The 26,297-nt window shown below is 54.2% G+C and overlaps 1 protein-coding gene across 14 annotated transcripts in view; it reads left to right on the top strand.

Moving 5' to 3' along the window:
* The first annotated feature begins 572 nt into the window (after window positions 1–572).
* Window positions 573–26,297, top strand: part of Ncor2 (nuclear receptor corepressor 2) — a 160,775-nt gene continuing 135,050 nt past the window's right edge. For 8 of the 14 annotated variants that reach the window (XM_076922945.1, XM_076922947.1, XM_076922952.1 and 5 more), the window contains exon 1: window positions 573–718. The gene's annotated coding sequence lies outside the window, so the exon portion shown is untranslated. Of the gene's footprint in view, window positions 719–1,468; window positions 1,488–26,297 lie in introns of those variants that run through there. The other 6 variants (XM_076922944.1, XM_076922955.1, XM_076922956.1 and 3 more) reach the window with 2 other exon arrangements.

Here is a 26,297-nt window from a genome sequence, read left to right as displayed (position 1 = left end):
AATTCCCTATGGGTGTTCACGTTAGATATCAGGGGGCCCGGGTGACAGGGCAGCGCAGCGCGACTCGCGAGCTATGAACTCGCGTGGGCTTCTCCAGGATCTCATATTCCAGTCACTGAACCAGCTCGTCGCTGCCTGTGGTCCGTGGAGCCTTCCCCAAGGGCTAATCTCCCAGGCGAAGCCCAGGGCGTCGCCGAGCATCTGCGTGCGACTCTTGAGGGCTCCGTGGGTGGCCCTCCCGGGGCGTCGTCTCCGCATCCCCTGGACACTCCTGAGTTATAATTTAATAGCTGAAACGCGATTCCCGTGAAGTCTCTGGGGTTCGCGGAGGAGGAGGGGGCGGGGAGGCAGTTGCTCCGCCTTCTTCGGGCGAAAGAACGCAGCTCGGGATGCGCGCACGGAGGCGGGGTGCGCAGGCCTGGAAGGGCTGCACGCGGGCCCTTTAAGGCGGCAGGGACGGGCTTCCAGGAGGCCCCGCCTATCGCCCCGCCCCTCGCCGCCAGGAGCGGAGCCGCGGGCAGCGCAGGCCGGGCCGCATCCCCGTCCCCGCGCCAGCCGCCCGCGCCCGCCATGCGCGCCCCGCAGCGGCCCGCGCGCCCGGGCCCCGCGTCGTAGCGCGGCGGGCGGAGACCGCAGGCTCCCAGCCCGGACCCGCCGCGTCCTCGAGCCCGATCGGCGCCGTAGCCCGGCAGCAGCGCCCGGTGCCGCCGGCGGCGAGGTGAGTCGGGCCGAGTGCGCGGAGGGCGGCGGGGAGCGGGTGGCTTCCGGGCCGGGGCGGCGCACGCGGCGGAGTTGGCGCCCCCGAGGGGACGGGCGGCGCGGCGGGGAGCGCGCGGGGGCGCGGGAACTTCGGGAACTCTCGGGACCTTGCAGGGCGGTGCAGGCCGCGACCCCGCCACCCGGGACCCTGCAGGATGGAGCAGGCCAAGACTTAGGGACCTGTGGGGTGGAGCAGGCCGAGAATCGGGGACCTTGCGGGATGGAACAGGCCGAGAAGCGGGGACCCTCCAGGCGGTATAGGCCAGGAACCGGGTATCTCCTGGGTGGCGCAGCCTGAAGATCTGGCCTGGGGACCCTGTAGGGTTGCACAGCCTGAGGACTAGGGAACCCTGCAGCAAGATGCAGGCCGGGACCAGGGACCCTCTGGGATGAAGCAGCCTGGGACCTGGGGACTCTTTAGGGTGGTACAAGCCAGGACCCGGGGACCTTCTGAGATGGCACCAGCTAAGACCCAGGAACCCTGCTGGGAGGTGCAGGCCAGGACCTGGAGACTCTCCCAGGGGTGGTTCAGGTCAGGACCCGGGAGCCCTGTGGGCAGTTTAGGCCAGGACCCGGGTACCCTGCGGTATGTTTTGAAGGCCAGGCCCCGGGAATCCTGCAGCAGGGTGGCGCAGCCTGAGGACTGACTGATACACTCTTGTTTTGGAGAGGGCCAGGACCCGTGGACCCTCTGTTGTGGCGCAGCCTGAGAATCGGCATTCTCAGGGGTGAGTGGCGCAGCTCTAGGACTTGGGACCCCCTCCTGGCCGCTTCCCCCGGGGACTCTGGGGTGGCACAGGCCAGAATCTGAGACTCTCAGGGGTGGTGCATTCTGGGGACCCAAGGACCCCGTGGGCGGCCGCGCCCCCCCCCCCCCCGTGACGCGGCGCCGCCTCCTGTTCCCTCCCCCTGGTCGTGCGGATACTTCGGATGCCACTAGTTTGGGAAGTTGCAGATCCGAGCCTAGCGGGGCAGCCGGTAGACCCAGCACCCCCAGACGCGCGTGGGAAGCGGCCTTCCCCTCCCGACCTTGAGGGAGGAGAGCGGGGCGGGCGTCCAGACAGGCAGTCCCTCGGGCCTCTGGAGCTGGGGGCGCCCAGCAGCGGCGGCTGAATAATCTTTACATTGTAGCTTTATTCGCACAGCTAGGTCCACCCGCTGGCGTGCGCCCGCCCTCCCCGAGAGTCTGGTGCAGGCAGCGGGGGCGGATCCGTTCGTTCTCAGCCTCCTCCCTTCCTCTCCTCCTCCCCCCTGTTGGTGAGAACTGGTTTTATTACGATTACGTTTTTTTTTTTTTCTGCCTCTTTGCAGATTTGGTGGAGGGATGTGTGAGAGGGGAGGTAGCAGTGGGAAGCCGAGGATCCCTGGGGGGCTCTGTGGGCAGTGTTAGGGTGGCCTTGGCTTTGCCCTTTTGAATCCAGCTCTGGTCCCTGCGGCTGCTTTGATGAAAGGGGTTCTGAGGCCAGGCGCGTGTAGGGGGTGCATCTCAGGCCACTGCTGAGGACTTCGTGGGTGGCCTCTTTTCCTTTTTAATTGTAGAGGAGGGGGCAGAAGAGTCAGAGGGAGGCTGAGGTGGCTAGAAGCCTAAGCGTTCTGCCTGGTTCTGTAGCTCAGCTCCTGGGTTCGAATCTTGGGTGGCTGACTGATGGGGAATGGGGGGCGGGGGGGGGGCAGATGACTTCACTTGTCTGTGCTTTTGGGCTTTTCTTCTGTAGAGTGAGGGTCTGGGCCGCTTCTGTGAACCGAGTCTGTGCAGAGGGTCCTTGGATAGGTTACTATGACTACTGTTATTTCCGGATTCTTATCCTTGCTCTGTCGTCGGATTGGGGAAACCCACGAGAGTGTCTGCTCCACCTTTGGGAGCTGGGAGGGTCTGATGGAGGAGGCCCTCGGATGGAGAAGGGCCAGGTCTCAGCCCATTGAGCACAGGCAAACACGGAGTTGGCAGCCAGCTGAGCTGCAGTGAGTGGTGGAGGGGGTGGCGAGGGCATTTCGGGTACTGCCTAGCTTCCCTGCACTCCGTGTTCCTGTTTGGAAATTTACCGCTGTTTCTTTGGGGTGCCAGGGGAGCCTGCGGTGTTCGAGTCCAGACGTGGGGGTGGGAGTGAGTGGCTAGACCTAGCCTCTTCCCACGGAGCTATTTACGCTTGCCTGGGAATCAATACTATTGATAAACCCATGTCGGTGGTAATGTGGTTGTCAGGCCCCGGTGAGGGATGGAGACCCCTCCTGGGGATGTGTCCCTCCCCCCTTGGTGAGGGCTCATGGCTTAATCCCTTCTTTTCTCCCAGTGAATTCTCAGGCTACCTCCCAAAGGTTTCCTAGCTTTGCAAACAGGAACTGAGCTGCTGGATCTGGAATTGTTCTGGGCCAGCAGGTGCTTGCCATTCTACAGCCCCGTTGCCTCAGGGACCCCGGATTCCTGGCTGGAAATGAACTCGTTGTTTCTGGATGGGTCCCACCCAAAACTGGTGGTGGGGAAACCTCTGAGATGGGGGTGGCACCTACCTCCTTACCACCCAGTTAAGAGGGGAGGTTGATCCAGTGGGAGCTTCCCACATGCGTATCACCAGGGCCTGGCTCTGTTTTTTTCTCTGTCTGCGTTTTTTTCTCTGCTCTGTTTCCTGTTCATGTCTCCAATACCCTATAGCAGCCTCCCCAGGTGATACCTCGGGGACAGTTTCCTGCAAGGGCAGTAGCTTTCTGGGAGCTGGTGATTCCTGCTTAAGGTGCCCAGGGGATGGGTGTGTGTGTGTATGTGTTGAGGCAGCTGTCTGGGGAAGGCAGGGCTACACAAAGCCAAGTGTAGTGGGTAGCTTAGAAGACCCACCTCCCCAGGGAGGAAGAGAAGCTTGGAAAGGGTCAGGTGAGCCCCCTTAGGGGAGGCTGACCAATCAGAAATCCACTTTATGGTATGCCAGGTGAATTCTGTTTCTCGAGTTGGGGGAGCTGCACTGCAGTAGCAAAACAGTGACATCTAGGAAAAAAAAACCAAACTGCTGACTATGTGTGCTATCATTCAGAAAGCACTCACTGTGTGCACACCGGCCTCAGAAAGCACTTAATTGTGTGTACCAGCGTTCAGAAAGTGCCTTTGTGTGTGCACCAGGCATGAATTTACCGGTACGTTGTGCGGTGGGTTATGGGGACGTGACTGTCCTATTTTATAGATGGTGTCACAGAGGCACTGGGAGGTTTTGGTGACTGGCCTTGGAAGCTGGGCCTAACACCTGGGTTGTTCACGGATCACACAGCAGACAGCCTTGGCTGCAGGAACTGACCTTTCTCTTGGGGTTGGCACCTGCCCATCTTTGCAGGGCTGTGGGGGAGGGTGGCTCGGAGGCTGGGAACTTGTTCTCCCAGGGTTTGGAGAGGGGGTGGTGCCAGCGGCAGGCTGGCATCTCTTTGAAGTCTCATTTTATCTCAAAACATTCATGCAAATTTTTGGCATCTGCCTTGGCGATGGTGCTGTGTTTATTTTGAAATGAAAACAGGGGTTTGAATTATTTAGCATGGAGTCTAACAGGGCATAAAGCTGCAAGGGGGGTGGGGTGGTGGGGAGCCCTTGAAGCCTGGCGTGCTGCTCTGGCTCCTGTATCCCTGGGGAATCTGGCCGGGGACACCTAACCTGTGGTTGGAGAGGTCCTTGCTCAGCCTTTGCTCCTGAGAGTGCCACAGGTCAGAGGGTACAGTTGCCCAAGGTCACAGGGGGACTGTGTGCCAGGGGTGGTTATGAGTGAGGATAGATTCTTCTTAGTGACACCTCTGTGTTAGAGTAGAGTGCAGGCTCCCCACATTGCCTCGCTCATGGTCCCCTGGCTGGTCATGACCTTCTGGTTTATTGATACCTGTCGAGTCATGGGAGCACGGCACGGGACAGATTGCCTGATCCGCTATGTCTGAGCTGGTGGTTGATTGAGCATAGCGTTGTAAAGCTTTCACATGTCTTCTGGTTCACAAGCAGTGTTCCCAGGCTGGTACCTCTAAATAAGACTTGTGGGTCTCACCTGTCAAGTCGGAACCCTGCCCTCCACCACTGTGATCTCTTGGGGGCTTGGTCCTCAGAACCACAGCATCAAGTTGTTTGGTTCTGGAGAGGCTGCTTAACCTTTTTCTCTAAGCCTTAGTTTGCTCATCTGTGAGATGGGGCCACCTGCTGCCACCACTGCTTGGGTACTCAACATCATATGGCTGCCTAGTTCACATGTGGCTTGGGATCTGCTGTCACCGTATGTAGCTTCCCCACTGGAGAGCAAAACTTGACTGAGTTTGTCATGGGACTCATGTCTTTGCATATGTTGTGTGATCAGAAAAGTTGTATTTCTTTTGTCTTTTTTTCCCTGTAATTTATTTTTTATTTTATTTTTATTTTTATTTTTTAGTTTTTGCCGTGGGGTTTAACCATGTCCTTGGGTGCTAGGCACACAGATTTGTACCACTGAACCCTGTACCCCTAGTCTGGAATCCTCCCTCCTGAGGACTGACAAGTAGGCTCCCCAAGTGACTGGCTAGCCTAGTCTCTTCCCTTGACCCCAGGTTGGGGCTTGTTGCCCTCTGGAGGCTGAGGGCTCCTCCCCTCTCCCTGGTTGGTGACTTGGGACTCAGCTGCTTCTGTCTGCTCTGGGATCTGAAGTGCCCCTCCCACCTGTAATCAACCTTCTTGGAGATCAATAAGGATGGAAATGGGCTACTGGGAATAAAGGTGGGAATGGTACCTTCTGGTGTGTTTGGGGGTTCCCCCTCCCTCTGTAACCCTGACAGTTGGGTTTGCCTTAGGGTTGTTTTGGAAAGACCTTACCGGGACTTCCTGTGTCCCACTGTGTCCAGAGGGCCAGGCTCCTGAGCAGGTGGCTTTATTTAATTTTAGTTCATTTAAACAGCTTTAGTGGCTGCCTGCTTGCCCTGTGCACTGTGGCTGCTGGATGCAGAAGCAAAGACAGCATTGAGCTGCTTATGCCTTCCATTCTGTGGACTTCATGCTCCATGCTATCCCAAAGGTCTACCTGTCCTGGGCATGGCTTCACATTCCCCTGCTTCCCAGGCCCTCTGCCCTGTGGCTTTGATACCCACCTCATGGCCTCATTTTCCCACCATCCTCTGATGCTGTATGTGCAGCCACTGGGAAGTTACTAGTAGAGGGAATGTTCTAATGCATCTTCTGCTTTGAGCCTTTGCAGCAAGTGAGGTTGGTGGTACCCAGGACTGGAACCGTTCGTAACTGTTGCTCTTGGTTTGTAGTCCTCAGGATTGGATCCAGGGCCTTGTGCATGCTGGGTAAGTTCTCTCTCAACTGAGCCATGTGCTAAGTCTTCTTTTTACCTTGTATTTATGAAACAGGCCCTCGCAGTTGCCCAGGCTGGTCTTGAATTTGGAGTCCTTTCTGCCTCGGCCTCCAGAGTAACTGAGAAGTGAGAAGCCCATGGGGCGGGAAGCCATAGGCCCTGGGCAATGTGGCTGGAGAGTCTGACACTCTGGCAGGTGGTCATGTCTGTGCAGACTTGGACCATAGCTGTGAGTCTGGCAGCCCTGCAAGGCCAAAGTCCCAGCATCCTTCTGTTTCCCCTTTCCCAGGCTTAGCAGGCAGCTGCTCTGAGCCATGCATAGGTGGCATTGTCTTTATGCACCGGGTGGCACATGTGGACATAGTAGCTGCTGATCCAGCTGGGACCCTGGTGTGCTTACACTCCCCTGGTCCTCTGGGGATGACTTTCTTTGCTGTGAATTAATATACTGTGGACACCTTTTTTATGGTTTTCTTGGGGGGGGGGGAGGGTCTTTCTTAGTGTTTCATTGCTGTGTAGAGACACTATGTCCCAGGTACCTCTCATGAAAGAAAGTGTTTGATTTGGGGCTTGCTTACAGTTTCTGAAGGTTAGTCCCAGATCATCATGGTAGGAAACAGACAGGCATGGGACTGGAGAGTAGCTGAAAGCTTTATATCCTGAATCCTGTAGGCAGCAGGCAGAGGGGGTGGGGAGGTTGAGAGAGAGAGAAAGAGAGAGAGAGAGAGAGAGAGAGAGAGAGAGAGAGAGAGAGAGAGACAGACACACAGACACAGACAGACACACAGACAGACAGACAGACAGTCAGAGACAGAGACAAACAGGGGCCTACCATGGGGCTTTTGAAATCTCAAAAGCTCACTCCCAGTGACATACTTCCTCCAACAAGGCCACACCTCCTAGTTCTTCCCAGATAGTTCCACTAACTGGGGTGCATGCATTTAACCATATGAACTTATAGGTGCCATTCTCATTGAAACCACCACAAGGTCTCACTCAACCTGTAGCCCAGGCTGGCTGGGAACTCTCAGTGATTCTGTCTCAGTCTTGTGAGTGCTGGGATGACAGGCATGTGTCACCGCAGCTGGCCACATGTTCACGCAGAGCTGTCATTCTTAGTTTGGCTGCTATGGTTGCCTCTTGTCTATTTGTCAAAAAAAAAAAAAAAAAAAAAAAAAGTTACACAGTAATAAGAAGAAGTAACGCTTTTGGAACTGCAGAAAGTCTGGGCTTCATAGAAAGACGCTTTCATAAAAATGATGCTGGCGTGTGTAGGAGGGAGGATGGCGGGGAGTGCGGAGGTGGGTACCACTTTGCAGCTCCCTTGGGTTCCATCCCCAAGGCAGTCAGGCTGGGTGTGTGCAGGCACTCTGAGCATGAGCCACTCTTCCCATGTGTCCCTGGTGTCCCATTGTATATGTGATTCTATTGTACACTGATTGCCATGTTCTGGTCCATACTGGTTTGTGTTCTGTACACAAGTATACTTATACTTACTCCAGGGTTCGTAAGGTGCCATCCACTGCTTGCTTCGGGTGCCTGAGCTGGTGTGATCCTCCCCCTGCCCCAGTGTGCTCCCTCCGCTTCTCACCATGTAGCCCTGGCTGGTCTTGAATTCAAAGGTGTACCTCTTTAGTACTGGGATTGAGGGCATCTGCCATTATGCCTGGCCTGCATTTAAAAAACAAAACAAAACGATTCTATGAAATACAGCCTTTAGGGTCCATAAATGTTTGTTGGATCTGGCTCTGAACGTCTCCTCTACACAGGTGGAGCAGAGCCTGTTGAGGGAGATCCTAAGACAGTAATACCATTTTGATCTCCTTGTAGCCTGTGTAGGTTTTTGTACCTGATGACATAGGCTCTGGAGGTCATGCTGAGTATTTCCAAGACCCCTGCTTCTGGCTTGATGTACCTGTCTGTTGTATTCAGTAGGAAGACTAGGAGGTGGCTTACTTTGGGCATGATCCATTTGCTTCTTAAATACCGGCAGCAGCGCCCTGTGTTGTGTGCTGAGTGGTTTCTGGGTGATTTGATGTCTGTCATCAGAATTCTCACCAGCTTTTTGTACTTTGCTTTGGTGGCTTAGGTGCTCTGCAAATCTGCATGGGTCTGTGTTTGGGTTTTTTTACCCAGGTCACCCTGGGTCCGGATTTCTTTGTCTTGGTTCCCACCATTGATTTTATCTTATCGTGGGGATTCTTTTCCTTTTTTTTTTTCTTTTTTTCTTTTTTTGATTTTTCGAGACAGGGTTTCTCTGTGTAGCCCTGGCTATCCTGGAACTCACTCTGTAGACCAGGCTGGCCTCAAACTCAGAAATCCGCCTGCCTCTGCCTCCCAGGTGCTGGGATTAAAGGTGTGCGCCACCACCACCTGGCTTTATCGTGGGTGGGGATTCTTAAGAATTGCCTCAGTGCTGAGGCCCAGGGGGAAGGTGCTATGTGGGGTGTCTATGTCCCCTGCATGTGGTGGTGGGGAGAGTGCTCTTCCCTCCGATGTGATGTTCCCTGAGGGAAACTGAGGCTGACTGAGGAGTGGCTTAGCAAGATCTTTGAGTGAGCACCTGTCTGCCTTGGGCGGTTGACAGAATGACTTGGGGATTTCTAGAGCCCAAAGAAGAATGTGCCCTGGGGTGGTGGGATGTCACCTCTTGGTGGCCAGGGATCCTGGAGCCCTGTCCCAGATGCTTTAAGAAACCTCTGCTTCCTCTGACCCACTTAGGTAGCACTGGATTGGGAAGGGAGATGGGTGAGAGTCCCAGGGGATGGCTGGAGCTCGGATTAGGGCTGGGACTGGTATGGAGCTGTCTGTGGGAGGTGGTGGGGACTCAGCATCCAGGTGGTCTGGGATCAGTCTTCCCTGGCCTATATGGGTTCCATGGTCAATCTCTCTTGGGAAAGTAGCCCTGGGGTCAATCTCTTGGCCTGAGTGGCCTCCTGGGTTAATTATACCTTGGCAGGTGGCCCTGGGGTCAGTCATTGTCTATTGTGCAGGTGGCCAGAGGATCACTCTCGTCCCCTTTCCCCTTACCCCTGAGGCCAGTTGTCCAGTTGTCCTGGGGCTGGTGGCTGGGCCTGCCTTCTGTCTTTGGGTGCATTTGTTTTTCTGTGACTTCTGTGTGCTTTGGACCCTTGAGGAAATTATCCAAGCCTAGGTCTGGACAGGCCTGTGTGGCTGGCGGGGACTTAGAGCAGAGAGGTGACCTTGCAGGGTATGAAGGGGCAAAAGGAGCCAGGGGGCTCACCCTGCAGACTTGACCCAGATGCTCCAGGCCTAGGCTTATGCATGACCCAGGGGCATTGGGCTGCCCCTCCCTCCCCCAGCTGTCTTGGGGAGGACAGCTTCCATAGATCCTAGCTGGCTGAGAGAAAGCCAGGAACCCCCTTACTTTAGTCTGGGCTTTTGTGTAGTGTGGGGCTCAGGTGGTCACTGGCTTGTACTAGCTTCCCGCAGAACCCTTCTTTAGCCTTGAAGCCTGGTGCCACCTAGCTCACAGCCCCTTCCCTTGAGGCAGGTAGAGGAACATGAGGTGACCCCAGAGGTGCTCTCCATCTCCTGAATATTTGTCTTGCTTACTTCTTTGGAAGCTTCTTCTGCTGCTTACCCTTGTGGGTAGAACCTGCCTTCCGGTACTGGAGTGTGATGTAGGGTTGGAGTTTGCTGTGGTCTTGTGTATGGAGGCCCTCTATTAGGGGCATTAAGTCTTTAAGTCTCAAGAGACTAGGCCTAAATATGTCTCATGCCCATCTGTCTTCATGCAGGCTTCTGCAGGGCCCACTGACTCATTCTGAGAGAATCCCTGTGTGGCCTGGTATCTCCATGGTCGTTGCTACCTGTCTGGCACTCATTGGATCCAGCCTGCTGTGGGAGAGCTAAGTTGGCTTCAGGTGTTAGTCTTGGAGATCCTGAGGTCCTAAGAGTTGGCCCTAGCCCAGCAGAGCCCCATAAGCGTGGTGGCTCCTGGGTAGTCCTTACCAAGCCGTGGGAGACTGAGGTTGTATCTTCAGCTTACCTGGTCCACCTTTGCTGTTTTCTATGCCTGGACCATGGCATGCGTTAGTCAGTATGTTCCTACTGAAGTTCTCCTTCAGAGTACCCTAGGATGTGACTTTCAGAGGTGAGAAAGTCACTATGATCCTTAGTATTTAGGCTGAAGTCTATGCTGCAGTGGGGTGTGTCTTGAATGCAGTGGTGTCATAAGAGGGGCTGACATGATGGACAGAAGAGATGGGACAGAGGCAGAGGCGGGGCTGCCACGGGCCGCAAGCCACTGGGAATATGGAAGACACAAAGGATGAGTTTTCATAGGATTCCCAGAAGAACCAGCTCTACTGTTGCGTTTCGACTTCCGGCTCCAAAAGCATCAAGAGTTGTGAGCCCTTGGGGGCCACTCCTTGCCAAGTCACTCTGGGAAGTGGATTGTTGGTCAGCCGTGACCCTAGCCATCCACACCATAGGATACCTTTAAAACCCCAGTCATGCTGGGTGCGGTGGTGCATGCTGGGACTCTATCCTGGAAAGCTGAGGCAGAAGGATCACACACAAGTTCAGGGTCAGTCTGGGCTGCATGGTGAGATCTTGCCTATACACACACAGACACATACACACACACACAGACACATAGACACACACACAGACACATACACACACACACACACACACACACACACACACACACACACACACACACACACACCATGACCGGTGAAGTGGCTCAGCAGGTAAAGGTGCTTGTCATACAAGCCTGGTGACCGGAGTTTGATCCCTGGAACCCATAGAGATGTGGATTTGGGCTTAAACACGCATGTCGTGCCCACGCCCCTCCCCTCCCAATACATGAACACACATAAGACAAAAACAAACCAACTGTCTGGGGCTGGGGAGATGGCTTCTTCAGTAATGTTTGCTGTGTCAATAGTGTTCACCTGAGTTTGGCCCCTAGGACCTGTGTAAAAGGCTGGCGTGGACACTTGAACCTCCAGTGGTTCTCAGCCTGTGAGTCATGACCTCTTTGGGGGTCCAAATGCTCCTTTGACAGGGGTAGGAACGTGGGGGATTACACAGATGTTTTTATTATGACTCAAAACAGTAGCAAAAATGAAGTAGCAACAAAATGATGTTATGGTTGGGATCAGCACAGCGTGAGGAACGATATTAAAGGGTCGCAGCCTTAGGAAGGTTGAGAACCATTGCTCTAATTCCAGTGCTTGGGAGGCAGAGACAGGATCCCTGGGACTTGCTGGCCAGCCAGCCTAACCTAATTGGAAGGTCCCATGTCAGAGTGTGAGACCCCCTCTCAAAGAAAAAAACTAGGTTAGGCAGGATCTGACCAGCCCTTGAGATGTCCTCTAACCTCTCCTTGTATGTGTACACACCCACCCACACTCAAAGGGTCAGATTGAGCCAGCTGGCCCAGCGGCTGAGCTAGGCTGGGCTGGCAGGGCCTGTGCAGCTGTTCACTGCCGCGCCCCTTGATTCCTCTGTGCCTGCCATGTTGGCGTTGGCTGCTGCTCCTCCTTACGTGTTCTTTGACCCCAGGGCCTTTGCACACTCTCTGCCTGAGGTGCTTCTCACTGGGGCATCTCCCAGGGTTGCTTCCACATTGCCTGTCCTGAGGGCTCTTTCCTGGTTTGTCAACTGAGTGAGGGTATAATGTTCTAGGTCTTTGTCTGTGATGACCTCTACTGGATGAGGCTGTCTGACTGAGCCTGTCACCCCAGCTACACCCCAAGTTCTTGAATGGTGAGAATGCATGGTGGGCACAGGACACCTGCTCCAGGACTGCCAGGGATCTGTCTCCCATCTGTCTTCATGTCTGATGCCTTTGTCTGGATTGCAGTGCTCACGACCAGGCATACTCTTGTTCTGAGGCCCTGACTGCTCTGGGCTGGCGTGGAGCAGGCCTAGGTACCAACAAGCCTCAGCATCTGCATCTGTCAGGCAGGCAGCTACCTTTAACGGTATGGCATGTACGTGGGTGGATGGTGTCCTTGCATTCACTGGCGTGACAGCTATGGGTATCCTATGCCAGAGGTTCACTCTGCCCTAGTGTCAGAGTTGGTTGGAGATATTAGAACCCTACTGTGCCTGTCCGGGACTGGGCCTTCTAAGCTTTGGTCACCTGAGTGCCCAGTTCCCCATTTTTCAGATAGGGAAACTGAGGCACATAGTAGTGTTACTGTTAAGTCCCATTCTGGGTGGCAGGTGGCCTGGGCAGGAACTTATCTGTCCTTGAGGTCCTTACCTTTGACTGGCTGGAAACAGTCCCTGTCCTTGTATGCCTCTGGTCACTGCAGCTTGTTCCGTCAGGGCCACCCTCCAAGGCTCCGTCTACAGCTTTGGCTGGCTCTGTAGAGTGGGAGGTTGACCCTGCTATCTTGGCTTCTCCTTGCCAGTTATAAACAGCATCTGCAGCATTGACAGGAAGCTGTATTCCCCCACTGTATCCCCTCCATCCCCACTGTGTCTCTGGCACCTAGGTTCTGCTATTGTCCTTGTCACAGCTTCATGGGAACAACAAGGTAGGGACTGTATTGCAGGTTTGCTGTGTGACCTTCAGGTTTATGCTGCCCTCTGTATGCCTTGAGTCCCTTGTCTGGGTATCTCAGTGCTGGAAGAGTACTTGTGGGGGTTTGGGAGACATTGAGGTGTGTATGGCCAGGAGAGGTTCTGGCATAGGTTGGGCATTATTGATCGGGGGGGGGGGGAGCAGGGGAAGCTGATAAGCTTTGGGAAGGTCTTGGGCACCAGAGGACCAGCGCCTCCTCTGGCAGGAGTGTTTCACAGGGCCCTGGGTCAGCCAAACTGGCTGTTATTCTGTCCCTTTGATACTGCCATAGGTCCTGGTTCCCTGGTGGGCCATGTGCTGGAGTATCTTTGAGTGGCTGGGAGACCCTACTCCCCTGGCTAACAGCCTCTCCAGTCCTTACTCCTGTCTGCCACTTGTTCTGGAAGCCCCACAGGCTCCTCACCCGCTGCCCGGCTATACCTTGCAGAGTTCCGTGGCCTGGCCTGGTGACATCTGGAGGCTTCACAGAAGATGCAGGCTCTGTTGATGATTGCATTGTTCTTGGCCTCAGCTGTGCAGATGGGGGTGATGGGGAGGGGTACAAGTTTCCTGGTCAGTCTCATGACTGGACAAAAACAAAACAAAACAAAACAAAAAACAAACAAAACCCTAAATCTCCAAGAGTTAGTTACTCAAGAAGGCAGATTGCTAGTTAATTTGTTAACCTAGGTCTCTGACTGAATCATGTTTTCATAAAAGGCTAGACTCTGCCTGGGGATGGATATACGTCATGTGGGAGACAGATCTGGGCATGCCCAGTGTGCCTTGTGGTCGTGGAGAGGCTGAGTTGCTTGAACCCCAAAATTAGATACCAGAGCTCCGAGTCCGTGGGTGTGGCCCTGGGAGTTCTCCTGAGGTGCTAAGGTGCTTATTTTGGAGTCTTTTTAAAGCGGAACAACAACCCCCAAATGGTGCCGAGTTTTGGAAGCTGTATGTTTTGTCAAAGGACCAAAGAAAGCCAAGGCTGCAGATGGCACTTAGGGTGAGAGCCAGGTTGCCTGTTGGGGGATCTCACCAATGTATGCACAGGGTCTTCATGACAAAGATGCTGGAGACCAGGGCTGGAGGAGGTGGGGAGGTCCAGCTCAGCTACACTGTCTTCCTCTTGCTCTGCTATTGTATTTCCCACCTTCAAATGGAGAGTGGACATGGTTTTGACTGTTGCCTGGTCATGTCCCTTGTTATAACCAGAGAAGAAGCTTGTACTGAGCCAGTGCTCACCTAGAGCTGGGGACACAGTCACATAGATGGTGATTATCCCAGACCCAGGACATCAGTGCTTGTTACGTCCTGGGACCTGGGGAACAGGATGTGGAACATCAGTAGAGAATTATCTCTTGCTAGGGAGGCTGGTGAAGCCAGGGAGGCTGGGGGAGGCAGGAAAGTGTGTGGTCCCATGTCCTCTCTTTGTTTTTAATTCCCTCAAAGCTAGTGTGTAACCATTTCTAGCGGATGGCCAGGGGAACAGTGTGACCCTAGCTTATCTCATGACAGACTACAGTTGGTTTTCCAGGATGCGCTCCCCCAGCCATGGCCTTGTCTCCAAGGGTCAGGTGCTCTGGGTTCTCTGCTGCAGGCAGTGCCCAGAGGCTAACTCCCCAGCTGCAGAGAAAGGCGGAAATTGCCGGCTCTTGTCCCAAGGCCTCTGGGCCCGTGGCCAGGAACTGGAGCAGCAATTAAATGAAATGAGATCCTTCAATGCAAGTGCTGTGTGTGTGTGTGTGTGTGTGTGTGCGCGCACACACACACACACATGTTGGGTACAGAGGCTGCAGGGCAGAAGTGGGTTACGTCTATCAACCTGGGTCAGGAGGCAAGGAGATATAAAGCTGTATTGGTTAAGACCACAGGACACTGCCATCAGGTTGGTTCCTTCACTGCAGGCCAGCCCAGTGCTCTTAGTTGGGTGCGGGCTTTTCCTTTTCCAGCCCACATCTTTTTGCTTCCTCAGACCCATGTGTTTCCCTCCTGGGCTGGTCCCTGTCATGTCCTCCTGGCCGGGTTGACAGGTCTCATCATTCTGAGGGAAGCAGGCTGCAGCCTGCTGTCACAGTGAGCCATGCGGCCCTGCCGGTTTGTAGGTTAGCAGTGGGTGAACAGTGACAGCTTTATGTATCACCCAGCCTAGAGTGTCCCATACTCAGGAAGACAGGCCTCGGACCCCAGGGGAACTCTGGGAATCCCGGAAGCTCCTCCTCCTGCCACCATCCATATATCCATGACATGTTTAAATCACTCTGCCTCGGTTTCCCTGTGTAAAACAGGACGAGGCAGTGTTCCTCTTGGCGTGTTTGTGGAACTAGGAGGATTTAGAACAAGCCACTGGCTGTATGTAGTGGTTGTTTCCATCCTCCGTAGACCTGTGTCAAGACCCATGTCTTGTGGGTTGGTGTAATTTCTTGAGTACTGTGTGTCACAGAGGGTGTTTCTTGTGATTGATAGATCACGATGGGAAGAGGCCGCTAAATCTTCCCAGCATGCACTGGGGAACAAAGAGAAATAGGTGTGGGGCCTTCCCTGAAGGTGCCTGCCTCTGTGTAGGAGGCCACTTTGCCAAGGCATGCCTTTGTCAGGCAGGGTTTGAGCTCTGGCGGCTGTCTGATGGAAGGCTGCCTTGCTTCTGAGGCTGTTTCCTGTAGGTAGGGAACTTAGAAACAGACCATCTGAGCATAGTCCAGCCTCCTAGAGAGAACTTGTGCTTTTCGGGGACGGGGAAGGGGCCGCTCTAGTGTACTGCCTTTTCCTTAATGTTTTGAGGCTGTGTCTCATGTAGCCTAGGTTAGCTCAGGCTGGGCACTGTTCATGTTTCTGGGATGGGCATTTTGGGTCCTTCATATGAATATTTAATTCTGCCCACCAGTGCCTGAGCACCCCCTGTCCTGCCCCTCTGACAGGCAGAAATGCCGACAGACTTTGCCCAGACTCTTCCCATGTCTCTTTGTATCTTTCAGGGCAGGGAAGCCGCGTGCAGCTGAGTCTGCTGGTGCCCACATCTGTTTGTAGGTTCTGTGCTGAAATGCTTTCAGTGTGTGTGCAGGCACTGCAGGTGCCCTGCTACCTTTGTCTTGGCATTTCAGTATGGGGGGGCCCTGGATTCTTCTGAGGGGGGCAGGTAGTCCAGTGAGGAGTGGTTTTGCCCAGTGTATCCAGAAGCCCAGCCCTTGACAGTAGGTGTCTGGAAGCTTTGGTGCAAAGTGGGAGTGGCCGGCACAGAGCCCAGGGAAGGGAAACTGCTCAGTATCCCTATCCAGAGAAGGGCCGTGGACCGCTTTGGGATTCAGGTTAAGTGGCCTTGCTCAGGATGTGAAGCCCATGGCGGTTGGTTCCTCTGCACCAGCAGGCATCAGCAGCCCTTCCCGGCAGGCCCTGGGAGCCTCTCAGCACAGATCCCTACGGGATTAAGTGGGTTCGTTTGATCGAGAACGTGAACTTGAGCTGGCTTGAGCTGGCGGCTTATCTCCTTTGAGATAAAAGCTGGGTAGGCCGTGAGCCACCTGGCCTTCGGAGGAAGTGCAGGATTTTATCCTCCCTTCTGTTTGCCCCGTTAGGAGCCTGGGCCTTCCTTGCTGATGTTCCTTGCCAGCATCCTGGACTTTTCACTGTGCTCGGCTAAAACAAACAGGTCCAGTGAGGAGTGGTCTTGCCCAGTGTATCCAGAAGCCCAGCCCTTGACAGTAGGTGTCTGGAAGCTTTGGTGCAAAGTGGGAGTGGCAGGCGCAGAGTCCAGGGAAGGGAAACTGTGTGCTCTGGTGCGAAAGGGCCTGTGACTTCAGTGCCTGCTCTGCAGGACAGCTTTAATGACCAGGTCATTCAAAGCTTGTGTGGGGTGGCGACTTGGATGGTGTGGGTGGGGTTCTAATGCGCAAAGCTACAATCATTTCTACCAGTTTCTAGGATGTCTAGGGTATGGGTGTTGCCATGGAGACCCCACTGCTGTCCTTGCCTCTTGGGGGTAACAGGGTGGTGATACCTGCATGGTAGGTTGAGACCACAGCCATACTACGCACACTGAGGGAACCTTTTTCCATCTCAGTCACTGTCAAGGCCAGGCCCTAAACTAGAAGCCATCGCAGGGTCTCCTGGCCTGGAACAGTGCTGCCAGAGGATGATGAGGGATCCCATGGCCCTCACTGGTTGCTTTCCCTGTTCTTGCCACACTTTTTTGTAACCTCTGGGCCTTCCCGAATGCTGTCTCACCTACCTAGAAGCCTTTCCTTAGAGACAGACAAGGAGTCTATTTTCTGCCAGTCAGGTCTCCTCAGCTCATGGCCTTTTCAGGAGACCTCAGGTGGTCTTGGGGGCAGTTAACATTAGAAAACGTTGGGACCAGTGGCTCCCACAGACCACGCCCACCAATTGGCTGGCTCCTCCCACTGGCCAGGATCCACATCATTATAGGCATTAGGCTTGCTTTATGATTTTACAAATTCATTCTTAGAAAAGGACTTACTTATTCAGCTCGCAGTTCTCCAAAATGACTTTAGAGAATGTATTGTTTTAAACACACTTGGCCATGCTGTCTTGTGTGTGTGAAGTGTGAGTGTGTGAGCATATGTATATGTGTGTGTGTGTAGGTCAGAGGACAACAACTTCAATGTCATGGCTCAGATGTTTCTGGCATTCTGCGGAGACAGTTTCTCACTGCGACCTGGACTGTCCAAAGTAGGCTAGTCTGGCCAGCCGGGGAGTCTCAGATGTTTCTACCTCCCATCTCACCATTGGTGAGACTATAGGTGCAAGCCAGCACACCTGACCTCGTGGATTGGGGATGCAAATTCAGGTCTGCACACTTAAGACTTCATTGCTTTGCCTACTGAGCCATCTTCCCTTCCCCGCTGTTACTTAAAGCACATTTCATTTTCTCATTTAAAAACATGATTATTCCACTGGAAAGGTGGCTTAGTAGTCGCAGGCACTGGCTGCTCTTCCAGAGGACCCAGGTTTGGTTCCTAGCGCCCACATGGCAGCTCACAGCCCCCTCTGACTCCAGTGTCAGTGGATCCAGTACCACCTTCTGACCTGTCGGCACTGCATGCGTGGGATGTACCTACGTTCTTGGAGGCAGAGCACTCGTACACATAAACCGAACAGGAATAAATCCTTTAAAAAACAAAACAAAACAAAACAAAAAAAACAACGATTTCAGTGACCTGTCCACACAATCCAGTATTACTCAGCTACAAAATGGAGTGAGACACCGCGTCCTCCACCCTGGGAACACAACCCAGAGTGACCTGGGATGGAAGCCGGAGCACCGGAAGCTCCAGGGCACGTGTAAGCCAAGGGTGGAAGCAGCCATTAAAGAAGGATCCTTGGAGAACAGGGGAGCAGTGGAGAGACTTCAGTACGGACAGGGTCACTTTAAGGTGGCAGAATGTTCTGGAATACATAGCAATGGTTACCCAGCGTTGGGTGTACCAAACACCAATAATTGTTTACTTTTATTTTGTCTCAATAAATAAATACATGTAAAAACGTAAAAACTAATGAAGTTTGTTTTAATTCTTTTTTTTGTTGTTTTTTTTTGTTTGTTTGTTTTTTTTTTTTTTTTTTTCGAGACAGTGTTTCTCTGTGTAGCCCTGGCTGTCCTGGAACTCACTCTGTAGACCAGGCTGAACTCAAACTCAGAAATCCACCTGCCTCTGCCTCCCAAGTCCACCACTGCCCAGCTATTTGTTTTAATTCTTAAGTGAACATTTATTATAGGGGCTGGAGAGGTAGATTCTCTGTGGTTCAGAGCATTTGTTGCTCTTGCAGAGGTCTTGGGTTCAAATCCCAGCACCCACATAATGGCTTTCAGCCATCTGTAACTCCAGTTGGAGAGGATCTGATACCCTCTTCTAGTCTCCACAGATAATGTCACACACAGTGGTGCACAGATGCACATGCAGGCAAACATCCATAGACATATTTTGAAAATTACATTTATTTTATTTATTGTGTGTGTTGGGAGAGTGGCTCATACACATATGCTATGGTGTGTATGTGGAAGTCAGCGGACAACTTGCAGGGATCCGTTCTCCTAAAGCTGTGTGGGACCCAGGGACTGAACTCCAGTCATCGGCCTTGGTGGCAATTGCAGCAACCTCAAGTTTTCGTTATTAATCTACTTGGCTCAGCACCTGTAGCCTTGTGGTTTATCGGCACCATAAGATGAGAGACATTAGGCCAGCCAGAAATTGGTAGCAGTAGAATTAGAGTTTGGGCCTCATCCTATCCTAAGATTAAGAATTGATCCCAGATTGTAAGGCTCTGGGGCCATCCTGCTGGCCAGGGATGGACCCTTGGATGAGCTTGGGTACTGCCCCAGGTGATGGGCAGGCTCCCTTACTTGTGTCTGTGATCTGGAGTCCCTGGGACCTCAGTGCATACAGCCTTGTCACCCCAGTGGGGCTTGGAGAGTCATAGCCTAAAGCAGCAACCTAACTGGATCAGGCTGTGTTTCAGTGCTGGTCTCTCCTGGAGTGCAGAGTACCGGGTCTCTCTCTCCCCTTAGCCTGTGTGACCTTGGCTTCCAAACATATGCTGAGCTAGGCTGAAGGGGCCTCTAAGAAAAGTGTCTCCCCCACCTTGGCCTCCTTGAGCCTCAGTTTCTCCAATTATATGATCAGCCCAAGAGGGAGTCTGGGATCAACCTCTCAGAGCTGCAGAGCTGGATGTGGTGTGGAGGGTGGAGGGGTGCTGAGATGTCACCCATTTTGAAGACTGGACACACTGAGGTGACTCAGGGTAGCCCCGGCTTGTAGCAAGCACAGGGCAGAGTGTAGTGGCAGGCTCTGAGGGCTGATCCTCTTGCAGGGGTACGGAGGAACCTCCTTTCTGGATCTCCACTGGGCACTGTGGGGTAGACAATCGTGGCAGGCAGTGTCTGCTCACGCAGGAGACTTTGTGAATGGGATGAAGCAAGGGTCTGCCTTTCACATGACACCTTCAATGCCAGCTGTCTCTTCTGTCTCTGGTTGCAGGACTCTTGACTGTCCCCTGAGCCCCGGGTGACAGATCTCTTTAATCCGCCTCTTGACCCAGGCAATTAATTGCATTCTGGAGATCGATCGCGGCCCTGATCTCCGCTGTAGCCCCTGGCCCCAGCACATGCAGCCTCTAATGGCCTGTTTCTGCTGCATGGACCCTCTGTAGCAAGCCTAACTTTCTCCCAGGCTCTGGGTTGAGCCTTCTAGAGCAAGCTTGGTAGGGGTTGTTGAGTATTTTCCTACCCAGCCTGGTGACTCCACACAAGGTCTGTGAGGCAGCCATGCTATGTCTTCTCTGCAGATGGGCCCCAAGGGCAGCATTCCCCCATCTGCTCTACTGATCTCTGCCCTCCTTCTTCCCCAAGCCAGGAATACACGGAGACAGCTGGGAAGGTTAACTCCTCTCTGTGGGGCCTTGACCCCCTTTCCGGCGTTTCCCCATCCCTGCGTGGAAAGTGAAAATGTGCTGTGGATTGTAGTAGCTTGGTGGTAGGGTGCTTGCCCTGACGTGCCTGGGAGCCTGGATTCTACCCATAACTGCTCTAAAAACCAAAACTAACAATAATAGTAATGATACCAGAGTGGCCACTTGTTTGGAGTGAAGGTTTGCATGGGGCTGGGCCCATATGGGTGACTGCTGATGGACAGGTGGATAGCCGATGGTGTCTCGGGTTGCCTGGGCCTCTGTGGGCTCCTGGCCTGGTTTGTCCTGGCCTGGCCTGTGCTTGGCTGTGAGCCAGACTGCCTCTGACCACAGAGAGGCCCCTTCCCTGGGAAGGCGGTCGATGCGGCTTCTTCCTGGCCTCCGCTTCTTCCTGGCCTCTGCCTCTAATTGCTCCCTCTGGTTCTGCCTTTTGTAGATGGTCTCCCCCCCCATCTCTCCCCCCCCCCCCCCCATCCTGCCCTGGGTGAGAAGCCAGGTCTGAGAAGCTTGATTCCCGAGTCACATGTATGGGTGGAGGGTGGGTAGCCCGGGTTGATGGCCAGGCTCCCAAGTCCTGAGTGCGGATGGAGGACAAGCATCCCCCTTCTGCCCTCATCTCTCCATTCTCCCTGTCCCTGTGGTTCTGGGGATGGGGTTTTATCTATTCGTGAAGTGAGGTCAGGAAGGCTGGCACCTTTTTCACAGGGTTGAGGAAACATTACAATGGCTGGTGTAAAGCCCGCATGGTGGCTCTGAGTATTGTTCCCATGATGTCAGCTGCCCCCCCCCCCCACCCAGACTGAAGAGGCTTGATGTCTTGGGGAGCAGGCAGGTGCACTTGGGAGGGTGTTTTCTTGATAGCGGGCAGGTGTGCTTTCCATTTCTCTCCTCTCGATGCAAGCCTGTGTCCTCTCACTCTGTCACTAAGCCCTTTCATCTGGTGTCCCCTCCAACCCATCCCACCCCCATGCTGCCGGCCCTCTTGGCCTTGGTTTCACAGCCCCTGCCCTGCTCCTGGGAGGGCTACAGGGGTGAGGCTGCTGCCACCCCCTCCTGCCGCGGCCGTGGCAGCCGAGCTGCTGGAGCTGAGACCTTGGTGGCCTCCCTGTGATTGCTTCTCTGCAGCTTCAAGGAGAGCCGCTGAGGGCGGGCGTCTCAGCTGTCACTTGAGAAGGAAAATAAAATATCCCCGTGGCTTCTAAATGGAAGGGCGGTGGAGCGGCCTCTTTTGCTTGGCTGTCTCAGCTGCTGGCTCCCACAGTGACACAGGCCCCTGGGGGACAGGGTAGGCTTCCTGTTTACCTGGTGTGGAAAGATGTGCCCAGCCCGGCTATCCTTGGAGGGTGGGGGAATCCCCCAGGTCCCACAGAGCCTTGGGCGGCTGGGCTGTGTTGGTCTAAGTCCTCCAACAGCCGTTTATATAGGATTGCCATGGGGTTGGGATGGGTGTGGTGTGGTGTGCGTGTCACGTGCACGTTGAGGGCTGGGCTAGGGCTACTCCAGGATGTTGTCTCTCTTGGTGTTCCTGCAGTTGGGTCACTTGGCTATAGAGCTGGGGTGGGGGTGGAGGAATTCATTTATTTAGGGGAAGATAGGCCCCTGCTGAGCAATCTGTTGGGGGCTGTATAGAAGTGGAGGTCATACGGGTCCTAAGTGGGAACCAGGTGCTGAGTGCCTTGCTCCACACACGGGGCAACAGTGGTCTGGCTTGGAGTGTGGGCTGCAGGGCAGGGTCTGGGTCTTGCTTCTGATTACATTCAAGTATGTCTGCCCATCCATACTTCCTTTACCTGGAGGACCAAGGGTCACCTGTCCTATGGAGGGAATAACTGCTGGCCAGGAAGGGGCTGGCAGATAGTGGGCATTTGTACCCAGTGCCCCCTGAGATCGTTAACAGTAGTAGACAGTTTCTGTCATCTGTCCAGGGCACAGGAGTTGGAAGGCATAAGCCTGGCGTGCCTGGATCCTTGAGGAACACAGAGCTGGGCCTTGCTCCTGGGTGCCGGAGGCAAGCTCATGGCTTAGGTTCAGCTCTTTTCTGTGGAAGGGAACAGATAGGGTCTTGGGGAGGTCACTGCCTCAAGTCCAGAGACTGCCCTGGGTATGCAGACTGGCCCTGTCACCGCATGCATGTACATGTAACCCCTAAATGTGAGAGCAGGTTGGTGCTCCTAGTCCCCTCCTTGTGCCATGCCCTTCCCAGCCCCCCCCCCCCCCCCCCGTTCCTGCCCAGGGCTTCCACAGCTAGCTGATTCTTGGTCATGTTGAACCCTTTACTGCAGCTAGCTCCGCTTCTGTGTGCCCCTCCCCATTGTAGGTCCGCCGCAAGTTCCTAGAGCTGCTTCTCCTGGTGCCCCCGTGGGGGTATGGCTGTGTCCTGTCTGTCTAAGGTCTGACCTCTTTCTGTGTCTAGGGACACATGTCTCTCTCCTTGGCTTGGAGTTAGGGTTTTAGCCCCTTGTGGTGGCCTATTGTTCTTAAGGACAGCCTCTTGTCCTCCTGTTACTTTGTTTCTGAGCTGGGCAGGGGGACAATCAGGTGGCTTCCCAGAGGAGAGGAGTTGGTGCTTGTCCCATCCCTGGGAAGGCATGGATGGGATGGGGTGGGGCAAGTTGGCGATTCAGCCAATGGGCCTTCCTTTGAGGACAGCACTGCCTGAGGCCTGGGAGAGGTGCCTTGGGAAGTGTCCCCTCCCCCAGCTGCTTTGCTAGGAACTGGCTTCTAAGCCCCAGGGGGCGGGAGGGGCCCCTGGAACTTCCTCTGGGCTGGAGGGGGGAGCAGGATATTAGCTGGGAAGGAGGGGCACCCCACACTCAGCGTGTCTGCTGAGTGAGGGCTGTTTTAGGGGGCATCTGTTGAGGAGCACTGGGCGAGAGGAGCCGTGGATATGCAGACATGGCTTGCCAAGTGTGCACAGGGGATGGGAGGGGCAGGATGGAGAGGAGTGTGCATGGGTGCCACGTGTGTGCTGCTGAGCAGAGAGACTGTGAAGAGGAACCAGAGTGGCTGCAAGCCAAACAGGCCAACAGCGGGTTGTGTGTGTGTGTGTGTGTGTGTGTGTGTGTGTGTGACACTACCCATGGAGGAGGGAATGAGTGAGAGTGCTGGAGGCTTGCTGAGTGTGCACATGAGCAGCCAGGAACCCAGGGAGTGCTCCCCATGGCAGGAGAGTGCTCCCCATGGCAGGAGAGTGCTCCCCATGGCAGGAGAGTGCTCCCCATGGCAGGAGGCAAGGCCACCTGCTAGGAGTATTGCACATGGGTACTAGCTGCTGACTGGGCTTGTCTGAGTGTGTGCTCATGTACACGAGTGTGTGTGGGTGTGTGTGTGCGTATGCGTGTGCATGTGCCAATTATTATTGGATCTCTTTTGTTGAGATAAAGCACTTTGACCAAAATCAACTTGTGGAGGAAGGAGTTTTATTTCTACTTTAACTTTTTGGATCACAGTCCATCATTGAGGGAAATCAGGGCAAGAACTCAACCAGGAACTGAAGCAAAAACCAGGAGAAATGCTGCTTGATGGCTCATGCTGGCTCAGGCTCAGCTGGCTTTCTTCTACTGTCCAGGCTCAGCTGCCTAGGGATGGTACCACCCACAGGGTGCTGGGCCCACCCACAGCAGTCATTAGTTAGGGCAGTCTCTCACAGACATGGCTACAGGCCAGTCTAATAGAAGCAATTCTTCACTAGAGGTTGCGTCTTGTAGGTGAATCTAGGTTGTGTCAAATTGACAATAAAACACAGGACAAGGCCTGTATATGAGCCGCACCTGTCCATCCTAGTGCCCCAGCAGCCCAGGCTCTGCTGTATTTGGGGGAGAGTAGGCTCTAGGCTCCAGCCTCAGCCTCCTTCCTGAGAAGCTGGGACAGCCACCTCAGGTAATTGTCAGCATTAAATGAGGGGCTGGTGATACCAGGCCACCCCTTTGTCCCCTCCCTGAGCTGTCCACAGGCCTGTTGATAGCCCACTGTGGGCAGAGTTACTCTAGCCCCTGTTGGCTTTGTGGAATGAGATGCCCTCCTTTGGGTCTATGCTGCTCTCCCTGATTACCCACCCTGCTGTCAGCTTTGTGGCATATTCCCTGTTGGCACCCTCACCTTGTGTGCTTCTCGCCACCTCTGCTGTCCTCCAGAGTGGGACCTTGTTCATCCCCAGCCAAGATCTGGCTGAAGGCCTTGCTGCTCAGGCTGAATCCCACCAGATGTCCCTGTGTGGGTGGCCATGCCTGCTCTGTCCAGGGCCTTGCATAGGACCCCAGCTATCCCTGTGTCTCCTGTGTGTGTTCCTGTCAGTTTCTGCCAGCATGGCAGCTGTCTGTCTCAGCAGTCCTGCTGGGACTCCCTAACTGGGGAATACCTCCCTCGGGCCTGAGTGCTGTTCTTCACAACTGGCCCATACCGGTCCTGTACGTACCGAGGGGGGGTCACAGGCAGTGAGGGACTGAAGGGGATGGCCCTATTTCCCAGCTGACCTCCCAGGATAGGGCCCAGTCCTCTTATTGCTAGAGAGGGAGGGCACCTGTCTTCAAGGCCTGGAGCTGCCTGACCCATCACAGACAGGCTGCAGGTGGCTGGCCGCTGAAGCTTCTGGGAGCCATGCCCGTCCTCCCCATTCCAGCTTCCCACAGGGCCTGTCTCTGGAGTTGCTGCAGATGGCAGGACCCGGTGCCAAGCCCCGGGGCATCACGGCACACAAAGGCTTAAGGAGGACACAGGACAGAAAGAAGCAACTGCACGGTCTCCTGTGAGTCGCCGGCAGCTGCCCCTTCAAGCCTGGAGTTTAAGGGGCCTGCCAGGGCAGGCTGTGCGGGGAGTGCAGGGCCTGGAGCTGGGCTGCCAGCCCTGGATTGAGTCTTGGCAGTGCCAGCCAGCAGTCATGGGAGCATGCAGGATGCACGTTCTGACTCCTTAGGTACTCAGTTCCGGCATGGCTGTGAGGTTGTCTCTACTACTGTGAACATTTCAGAGATGTGACATGAAGGCACAGAGGGGAATGGCACAGCTGGGCACCTGGGGAGCTTGCTCCAGAGCCTAAACATGCCTTACCTCCACCTTCTTCTCCATTGGCCTCTTATCTTTGGAGTTCTAACATGGTTTGGGGCTGAGATGTTGGTGCACTGGGAGGTGTCTTGGAGATGACTTCGGGGACCAGCTTGTTTCCCAGGGAGGACCGAGGTCAGAATGTCAGACCTGTCCAGAGTCACAGTTGTCAGTGCTGTGTGGACTGAGTGTGGTATGCCACCCACTGCGCTTTTTCCCCTGAGCATCCTTCTGCCACACAGTAAAGAATGAATGAATGTTGAATGGAGGTTGTAAGGGTTGTCATTCTAGCGTTTGGGGAGGCTAAGGCAGGATTGTGAGCCTCTCTAAGCATAAACCCATGGGTATAGGTCGCATAGCAGACGCCTGCTTGGCTGTATACAGATTCCATCATGTTTGCTGCAGCAGCACCTGTAAGTTCCAGCTGCTTCCTGGTTTTTTTTTTTTTTTTTTTGTCAATACTTGAGACGTTGTCTTAATTTCAGCCATGAACTCCAGACTTAATCTGTACTCTGGAAGTGTTGCCCTGTGCCATTGGCCGTTGTCCCCTTTGGGGTGTTAATGTACCTATCCTGCATTTCTGATGCAGGCTCTCTGCCGCCACTGTCTTTGCATGATGACTTGGTTAAGGGATTTTGTTTGTTTTTACTTGGCAGCACTGGGGAATTGAACCTAAGGCCCCATGCATGCTGGGCAGGGGTTCTACCACCCAGCCACCCCACCACCCCTGCCCCCCTTTTTTTTACATTTTATTTTTAGACAGGGTCTCACTTAGTTGCTCAGACTGACCTTGAGCTCTGTGTAGTTCGCTGGCCTTGAACTCGTGATCTTTCTGCTTCAGTCCCCTGTGTATCTGGTATGACATCCCTGTGTTACCAGACACCCTCGGTTAGGGAGTTGGGAGTATAGGTGATAAATGGACCTGCCTGACGGGTGCCAATTCATTTGTTTGTTCTTGGGGTCCTGGGGGTGGGGTGTTCCTGGGGCAGGGTCATGGTCATGCCATGGTCATAGCCATGATGGTCTTTTAAGGTGGTCCCTGTCTGGGTGTGGGCTTCTTGGAACTGAAGGGGTTTGAGATGGAAAACTTGGCTCTGTCCCTTCATAATGCAGGGGTTATAAGGAGTGAGTCTTGGGTTGCCTGAGTCTCAGTCTACCGCTCTGTAGTGTGTATTAATGGGGTCACTGTGGGAAGTCCTTGTCCACGTGAGAAGCTGTAATATTGTTAGTGACAAGACCCCCATTTTCTCTCA

The sequence above is a fragment of the Arvicanthis niloticus genome, chromosome 24 (genome assembly GCF_011762505.2).
Source record: "Arvicanthis niloticus isolate mArvNil1 chromosome 24, mArvNil1.pat.X, whole genome shotgun sequence".
Classification (NCBI taxonomy): Eukaryota; Metazoa; Chordata; class Mammalia; order Rodentia; family Muridae; genus Arvicanthis; species Arvicanthis niloticus.
Note: the sequence above shows the minus strand (reverse complement) of the source record. Positions and strands in the feature narration are given on the sequence as shown.